Source organism: Rhinopithecus roxellana, chromosome 10, assembly GCF_007565055.1.
Source record: "Rhinopithecus roxellana isolate Shanxi Qingling chromosome 10, ASM756505v1, whole genome shotgun sequence".
Taxonomy (NCBI): Eukaryota; Metazoa; Chordata; class Mammalia; order Primates; family Cercopithecidae; genus Rhinopithecus; species Rhinopithecus roxellana.
In genome coordinates this window covers 56,604,531-56,613,178 of record NC_044558.1, presented here as the reverse complement: position 1 = coordinate 56,613,178, position 8,648 = coordinate 56,604,531, and positions in this window count along the sequence as shown.

Genomic DNA, 8,648 nt, shown 5'->3' with positions numbered 1-8,648 from the left:
GCTTGATAGGATGATGGTTGTTGCTGTCTGATGAAAGCGAGTTTTAGAGTTGGGGAGAGAGCTCAATGAAGAGTTGGAGAGGACAAGAAGGCTGGAAGGTTACAACTTGATAATGGAAAAACCAAACGTAATGTGAGGCTTTGTTCTGGGGAAAAAAAAGTGTAAGCTGCAGTTCTTGTCCCCACAGTGCTTAGAAAAACGAGTCTCAAAGTGGATGAAAGGTTTAATAGTACAAAAGATGCCAAAAAAAGTGGTAGAGACTGTAAATTCCTGTAAGGAAAAAAATTGATGGAGCCTGAAATGACCTGGGAAGGCATTATAGAGAAAAGGAACTTGTGGCCTTTGAAGGTTACACAAAAAAAGGAAGGCATTGACACTACAAGTAGATCTGGTGGTAATATTTTTCAAAACCAAGAAGTAAAAGATGTGACAAAACATTCTGTGCTGTTCAAGGTGTAGGAAGCAGTCTGGGAGATTAGTCTGGGTGTTGAAATACTGGGATTTCTACAGCATTTCAGTGGTGTAGAGCCCAAATAGGACTTGAGAGGACTATCCTGACAAAAACTGAATGTAGCTTTAGTAAAAATGATCAGTGGGGCATTTTCTTTTTCTTCTTCTTTTTTTTTTTCGAGATGGAATCTCGCTCTGTTGCCCGTGCTGGAGTGCAGTGGCGTGATCTCGGCTCACTGCAACCTCCGCCCCCTGGGTTCAAGTGATTCTCCTGCCTCAGCCTCCTGAGAAGCTGGAACTACAGGCATGCACTACCATGCCCGGCTTTTTTTTTTTTTTTTTTTTTTATAGTAGAGACGGGGGTTTCACCATGTTGGCCAAGCTGGTCTCAAACTCTTCACCTCAGGTAATCTGCCTGCCTTGGCCTCCCAGAGTGCTGGGATTACAGGTGTGATCCACTGCGCCAGGCAAGGGACATTTTCGTTTTACATGATTAATTTGTGAGTGTCTATTGTTGTTACTCCCTCTGCCTCCCACCTCCTTTATTCCTACTAGAATAGTTTGCTCCACAGCCATCAGTTCAGATTAAGATGCTAAAAAGAACCAAGTGTTGATGGAAGCCAGGCTCAAGCCATTCTTATAGGCTAGTGGTTCTTAATCTTGTCTGCACCTTAGAATCATCTGGGGAGCTTTTAAGACATATGCCAACTTCCCATCCCAGACCAATTAATGTGAAAGAGCCAGACATTTATTTTTAAAAACCTACCCAGATGATTTTAATGTGTAGCCAGGGCTGAGAACAACTGACCTAGGCATTGTTTTGAAATTTAAAAAGCCATTCTTTCACCGGATGGCCTGGATGATTCATACGAAGGAGGAGCAAACAAAGCGCTTTGCGAAAGAGAATTGCTAAGAAGGAAAGCTTCATTGCAAGCTTAGCACTAAGCATTTTAGAAAAAGTTGTTTTGGCAAATCAGTTTTAGATTGTTAGGAAATATTTTATAACAATTTTCATGATATCCTAAACCTCTGAATTTATCACAATATCATTAATGCAGATTGGTGAGGCCAGTGTGATTTGAAATGAAATATTTTTTCAGGCTTTACATTGCAGTAATCTGGTGAAATTGTTGACACTGTTACTGTGACTCATAAATACTTTTTATTCAGATACTGGCAGATTGGAATTTCTGAGGAAGAAAGAGCTAAGGGCTTGGGAGGATAAGGGAATGGGTACCAAACCAGAATCCAAAGTCAGGCTTCACTGCATTCAGTGGTAATGTCTTGTCAGGATGACGGGATCCTCAACTGATAATGCTGTTTCATTTAGCACCTGTGAGTAAGCCCACCAACTTTCAGACAAGCAAAAATCAAACCTGTTTTTCAATGGTGATTTTGAAATAAAAATGCACCACACATCTATTCTTTCTATTCTTAAGTGCTTTGTTAATTCCTTTCTAACCCATAAATTTTCTGCTTTTTGTGAGGTCCCTGCTGAGCTTTCTTTTAGACTGGTTTTCCAGCCAGGTTGATCATATTTGAAAAGGAAAAAAACAAAACAAAACAATGAGACAAGGCGTTTTATACAAGGGTCATTCTAGGAGCGATTGGGAATTAATACCCTAAACTGAATCTGATCTGTGCTGATTCTACCTGTGTATATACCAGAATTTACCTCTAAATGGTGTGTGTGTGTGTGTATACTTTTTTTTTTTTTTTTTTTTTTGAGACGGAGTCTCGCTCTGTCGCCCAGGCTGGAGTGCAGTGGCCGGATCTCAGCTCACTGCAAGCTCCGCCTCCCGGGTTTACGCCATTCTCCTGCCTCAGCCTCCCGAGTAGCTGGGACTACAGGCGCCCGCCACCTCGCCCGGCTAGTTTTTTGTATTTTTTAATAGAGACGGGGTTTCACCATGTTAGCCAGGATGGTCTCGATCTCCTGACCTTGTGATCCACCCGTCTCGGCCTCCCAAAGTGCTAGGATTACAGGCGTGAGCCACCGTGCCCGGCCGTGTGTGTGTATACATTTTTTGTAGAGATCGGGGGTGGGGATCTCACTATATTGTCCAGGCTGGTATCGAACTGCTGGCCTCAAGTGATTCTCCCACCTCAGCCTCCAGAGTTGCTGGGATTACAGGTGTGAGCCACCACCCCCAACCACCTATAGATTATATTCTTAGAATTAATAATAGTTGGCTGGGTGCGATGGCACATGCCTGTAATCTCAGCACTTTGGGAGGCTGAGGTGGGTGGATTGATTGAACTCAGGAATTTGAGAGCAGCCTGGGCAAGATGATGAGACTCTGTCTCTCTAAATACAAAAATTAGCTAGGCCTGGTAGTGGGTGCCTATAGTCACAGCTACTCGGGAAGCTGAGGTGGGAGGATTCCTTGAGCCCAGGAGGTCAAGACTGCAGTGAGCTGAGTTTGCAGTTCATTGTGGAGTGCAGCACTGTACTCCAGACTGGGCGACAGAGTAAGACTCTGTTTCAAAGAAGAAAAATGTAAAACAAAATAATTAATATAGTAAAAATAAAATATCTGAACTAATGAGTAAATAGATCTATTCTCTTAGTTATTGGAAAAAACTCTTTGTTAGGAAAATAGTTTTCTCAGATTTTAGAATTGAAGGAATTCCAGTAGTCCTTGAAGTTCTTTAGAAACTTTCAGTTTTCAGACAACCTTAATAAAACTTAAACTTTCACCCATCAAAAGACCAAAATACATTTTTTTGTTTCTGGCTTCGGTTTTATCAAGTCCTGGTTCTCTCATCTAATTATTAATTAATTAATTATTTTTTCTCTCATCTAATTATGATTTCTGTTTGGCAGTTGAGAGTATAATTAAAATGGAAAAATTCTTCAATAAATTCAGTTGCAAATTCTTTCAAAATGAGGGTTCAGCTGGGTGTGGTGGCTCACACCTGTAATCCTAACACTTTAGGAGGCCAAGACGGGCAGATGACCTGAGGTTGGGAGTTTGAGACCAGTCTGGTCAACATAGTGAAACCCCATCTCTACTAAAAATACAAAAAAAAAAAAAAAAAAAAAAAAAAAAATAGCCGGGTATGGCGCTGTCTGTCTATAGTCCCAGCTTCTCAGGAGGCTGAAACGGGAGAATCACTTGAACCTGGGAGGTAGAGGTTGCAGTGAGCTGGTATCGTGCCACTGCACTCCAGCCTGGGTGACAAAGCAAGACTCCGTCTCAAAAAAAAAAAAAAAAAAAAGAAAAGGGGGCTCTATGGGGTAACATAATAGATATTCTTCTTGGTGAGATAGATTAGGAAATACTGCTGTAGGGGAGGGTAAAAATATGGGGTTGGTTACAATTGTTCAGGAAAAGTATCAGGGAGAGGTAGTGAGAGCCAATGAAAATAAATTTATGTTTAAAAAAGAGTTGCTAATGAGGACTTGCCAAGAAGAGCCAACATTCAGTTCTAGAAAGCTAAAGCAAAATACAGGATGAGTGAAAAAAAAAAAACAAAACTGGTAGTGATATTTTGTTTGTCCTAGAGTCATCATTCTGTGTTCTAACATATAAATGTTACATATTTCTGGGCCGGGCGTGGTGGCTTAAGCCTGTAATCCCAGCACTTTGCGAGGCCGAGACGGGCGGATCACGAGGTCAGGAGATCAAGACCATCCTGGCTAACACGGTGAAACCCCGTCTCTACTAAAAAAAATACAAAAAACTAGCCGGGCGAGGTGGCGGGAGCCTGTAGTCCCAGCTACTCGGGGAGGCCGAGGCAGGAGAATGGCGTGAACCCGGGAGGCGGAGCTTGCAGTGAGCTGAGATCCGGCCACTGCACTCCAGCCTGGGCAACAGAGCGAGACTCCATCTCAAAAAAAAAAAAAAGTTACATATTTCTGTAATCCACATTGCCTATAATAAGTTACCAGCATACCTGAGAAATGTATTCTTTATGTTTTTCCTTTACATATATAGTTATTTCCCCAGGACTCAGCAACAAGTATCTCCTTATACTTTTTCTAGTGCTGGCACCTAAGATGTAAATTGTAAGCCAAAGTTCATAAGCATCACTTCGGTAACTTCTTAAAAGACTGTTGAAAAGATGGTAGGAGGTGTGAACCTATGGATTATATTGAAAGAAAAAAAAAAGATAGTAGAAGGGCAGAATTACACTGAAAAAACCTTACCAAAAGTTCTGTAAAGGACTGGTCTTCCATAGAACAATTCTAAAATTCCAACACTGCTGTTTTTCGGATCTATTATTTTAAGGCATATAAAATGTTTAAATCCAAGGTTTATTTTCTCTGTGAAGACTTCTTTTAACCTTTACTGGGGATTAAGTCAATTCTTCCTTCCTTTCTTTTTTCCGTTCTTTTCTTTTTTCCTTCCCCTCCCTCCCTCCCTCCCTTCCTTCCTCCCTCCCCTTTCCCTTCCCTTTCTGTTTCTTTTTTTCTTCTTTCCACAGGGTTTTGCCATGTTGCCCCAGCTGCTCCTGAACTCCTGAGCTCAAGGCATTCCCCTGCCTTAGCCTCCCGAAGTGCTGACATTAAAGGCAGAAGTCACCATGCCCAGCCCCAAGTCCTTGTATTTTCTTGTAATCTTCCTCCACCCTCCTATCCTCCCAGCACTGAAACTATCCCTGATACCAGTGGCTCTCAAAGTGTGGTGCATAGACCAGCATCATCAGCATCACCTGGGATTTGAGGAAATGCACATTTTTGGGCTCTGTTACAGATCTACTGCATCAGAAACTCTGGGGGCTGAGGTGCCCTACAGTCTGTGTTTTCATAAGGCCTCCAAATAATTTTAATATCTAATAAAGTTTGAGAACCATTACCCCATACTGTAGTTGTCAACATTATTCCCCCATAATGGACCATGGCCACTACAGTTTTTTTTTTTAATTGAGGTGATTGGCAAATAAATTGTATATATTTAAGGTGTACAACATGGTGTTTTGATCCAAGCATACCTTGTGTAATTATTTCCACAATTGAACTAATTAACAGATCTATTATCTGATGCAGTTATCTTTTTTTATGTGTGGTGAGAATACTTAAGATCTATTCCCTTAGCAAATTTTAATATGTAATACATTATTATTAACTATAGTTACCATGCAGTATGTTAAGTCTGTAGAACTTATTCATCTTAAACTGAATATTTGTACCTTTTAACCAACATCTATATCCCTATTACCCCAATACACTACAGTTCTTAAGTAGTAACATAGTAGATACTTGATTATTTGACTTGAGAACAGGTATATTTTTTCAGGTACTGCAGCAACTATATGACATCATCTATCTTGTGAAGAGCATGGGGGAGGAAAGAGACTAAAATATTTAGGTTTTTTTGAACCTCTTTTATACTGCAGCTACTTGGAAAGGCAGAGCAAAAAGGCCTATAAAGTATGGACCAACCACAGGATAGATAAAGATGTGGAACCAATGGGATATGTTTTGATGCATATCTAGGACATGAGTAATGGGTCTTAGCAGTTTTTTCCCTTGTAGTTCATACTATGAATGTAAGGGTTTAAACCTTAAAACCTGATTTTAGGGGAGAAACTTTACCAGAAATTCTTTACTATTCCATAAATATAACTTAAATTGCCATTTTTTTTTTTTTTGAGACAGGGTCGCACTGTGTTGCCCAGCAGTGGCACAGTCTCATCTCACTGCAGCCTCAACCGTCTGAGCTCCATTGATCCTCCCACCTCAGCCTCTTGAGTAGCTGGTGATTTGCTTTCCAGGAAACTGATTTGCTTTCTAGGAAGCTAGGGCGAGTATTAAATGACCAGCAAGTAGGCAAGGCTAGGAGCAAAACTGCACATTTATTTTTGGTCCCCCAGCTTCAGGAAAGAAGGTGTGGGGGAGGGGTGAGGTCCGTCCGTCTCCGGCAGGGGAGGCCAGGGGAGTCACCCGGTGGAGCTCTCGGGCGGAGTTCCTACAGTCCCGACAGGAGTGAGGGCTGAGGAAGTGCGCGCAGCCCGCCGCGGGGAGCGGCTTTTACGTCCTGGGCCTGGGAGTGGGAGGGCAGTGGGCGGGATGTAGGCGGGTCAGGGGCCGGGTAGTGGGCAGTGGCTAGGCGGGTTCCGGTTTTTCTCCGTCGGAGGTCGGGTTGCGCCTGCGCAGTCGACCTGTGTCTTTCCCGGGCCGGGAAAGCTGACGGTGAAGAACCCGGAACTGCACCATCTTGCCTCCGTTCGTCCAAACAGCTGGGACCACAGGCACTCGCTACCATACTTGGTTAATTTTAAATTTTTTTGTAGAGATGGGGTCTTGCCATGTTCTCCAGGCTGGTCTTAAACTCCTGGGCTCAAGCAATACTTGTGCCTTAGCCTCCCAAAGTGCTGCGATTACGGGCATGAGCCACTGTGCCTGCCCTTAAATTACCTCAATAGAATTTTTTATTTTATTTTATTTTGAGACAGGGTCTTGCTCTGTCCTCGAGGCTGCTGGAGTGCAGTGGCATTAACACAGTTCACTGCAGCCTTGACCTCCTGGGTTCAAGTGATCCTCCTTCCTCAGCCTCCTGAGTAGGTGGGACCATAGGTACATGCTACCATGCTCAGCGAATAGAACTTTTTAGAGAAGAGAACCTGGTTAGCAAAGTTTTTGAAAGGTTGATTTATTCTGATAGAAATATTTAGCCCAGGTGGGGTGGCAGTGGCTCACACCTGTAATCCCAACACTTAGGGAAGCAGAGGTGGGAGGATAGCTTGTGCCCAGGAGTTTGAAACCTACCTGGACAACATAGCAAGGCCTTGTGGTATTCTCCACAAGAAGTAAAGAAAGAAAGAAAGAAAGAAAAAAGACAAAAAAGAGAAATATTTAGCCTAGACTACTGAGTCTTTCTTTTATCCCATCGATAAAATATAGATTCTCCACATTCAGCAACCTTGCTTGTAGGTACAGGATGACTACATAGTCAAGATCATACCTATCTTAAAGTGTCTTATAGCTTAACAATAATAAAGTGGAATGAAAGGTTATTTGGAGACATGAGCCTCCTGTTATGGGAAATTGGGGAATAGTTTAGGCTTTGGGAATTCTAAGAAGGCTTTGAGGTAATTACTTTTAAACACTACTAAAAAAAATTCATGTGCTTTTTTTCCCCCCCCATAAGTTTATTTGATCTTTCTTGAAGCTTTGACCAAATGTTATGTTAGAAGCCACAAAGTGATGTTTTAACTTCTATTGTGCTTTCTTGTGAAGACCTCAGAATTTCTTAAAGATTTGAGTAGCTCTGGCACCCATACTTTGAATGACACAGTTACCTGTTAAGTGATGTGTTTTTCTCTTAAGACTAGGGTGGCCAACCTGATTAGTCTGGTTGTCCCAGGATCATTATTTTTATTTTTGTTTTTTTTTTGAGATGGAGTCTTGCTTTGTCACCCAGGCTGGAGTGCAGTAGTGTGATCTTGGCTCACTGCAACCTCTGCCTCCCGGGTTCAAGGAGTTCTTCTGCCTCAGCCTCCTGAGTGGCTGGGATTACAGGCACACGCCACCACATCTGGCTAATTTCTTTTTCTTTTTTCTTTTTTTTTGAGACAGAGTCTTGCTCTGTCGCCCAGGCTGGAGTGCAGTGGCGGGATCTCAGCTCACTGCAAGCTCCGCCTCCCGGGTTCACACCATTCTCCTGCCTCAGCCTCCCAAGTAGCTGGGACTATAGGCGCCCGCCACCACGCCCGGCTAATTTTTTTTTGTATTTTTAGTAGAGTTGGGGTTTCACCATGTTAGCCAGGATGGTCTCAATCCCCTGACCTCGTGATCTGCCCGCCTCGGCCTCCCAAAGTGCTGGGATTACAGGCGTGAGCCACCACGCCCGGCCGCTAATTTCTTAATTTTTTGTAGAGACAGGGTTTTGCTGTGTTGGCCAGGCTGGTCTCGAACTCCTGACCTTAGGTGATCCACCCTCCTTGGCCTCCCAAAGTACTGGGATTACAGCCAGGATAATTATTGAAAGTGAGCCCTTTCATACTCAAAAGTATCCTTGTTTGGAAAAACAAAATCATGTGGTCACGTCAAATAAGACTGTATGGCCTTTTAAGGGAAGATTCTCTATACATAAAATATGATAAAGAAAGACACTTGATGGGCCGGGCGCAGTGGCTCATGCCTGTAATCCTAGCCATTTGGGAGGCCGAGGTGGGCAGATCACAAGGTCAAGGGTTCGAGACCAGCCTGACTAACATGGTGAAACCCCATCTCTACTAAAAATACAAAA